Genomic DNA, 804 nt, shown 5'->3' with positions numbered 1-804 from the left:
GACCTGGTGGCCCGGTTGGGCCGAGCGGCCCAAGGGAGGGGGGGGTCCTTTGTTTATTTTGTTTTCTTTTACTTTTTCATATTTTTCTTTTTTGTTTGTTTAATCTTTCAAATTGTTTTAGTTATGTAAAACATATAGTTAGCACCTAAACTGGTAATAGTAATTATACCACAACCACAAGTATTCTTGTAGTTATAAAAAGTAGTTTTCAATAATTTAACCATTTAAGAGACGTTTAAATAATTATTTTAGCTACTGATTTAATTAGTTTAGTGCACTTAAACATTTTATAAAAACTTGATTTCTCCACCAATATTTCTTATGAATTATTTGTCACAATAAGAACATTTTAGTTTTGACTTTTGAAAACTTTAATTGTTTGACTTGTTTTTGAATTTGGATTTTGAATCGGTTTTGAACTAACGCGAGCTTAGCAACAGTAACTGAGGTGACGTGGCATCATTAGCAGGGAATTACTATAGTCTACTTATCCGGGCATCACAAATCTCCTCCACTACAAGAAATCTCGTCCTGAGATTTAGGAGGTGGGATAAGGGGGAAAGGGATTTGGTTACGAAATTCTAACGAGTCTTCTCGGTGTTTGTTGCTCTTCCTGAAGTAGTTGATCCTCTTCGTTGATGTCTTTATTTCTCTGCTTCAGGTGATGATGATGAAGTCGGCATCCTTTCTTCGGGAACTCCATCGTACTTACGAAAGAATAAAGTATTGGTATTACAGGAGAACGAAATTCTACAAGGTTGACTACCTGGTAGCTAACATCGGGGAAGGTGGCGGGAAGTAACT

Source organism: Triticum dicoccoides, chromosome 2A (genome assembly GCF_002162155.2).
Source record: "Triticum dicoccoides isolate Atlit2015 ecotype Zavitan chromosome 2A, WEW_v2.0, whole genome shotgun sequence".
In the NCBI taxonomy this organism is placed as follows: Eukaryota; Viridiplantae; Streptophyta; class Magnoliopsida; order Poales; family Poaceae; genus Triticum; species Triticum dicoccoides.
Note: the sequence above shows the minus strand (reverse complement) of the source record.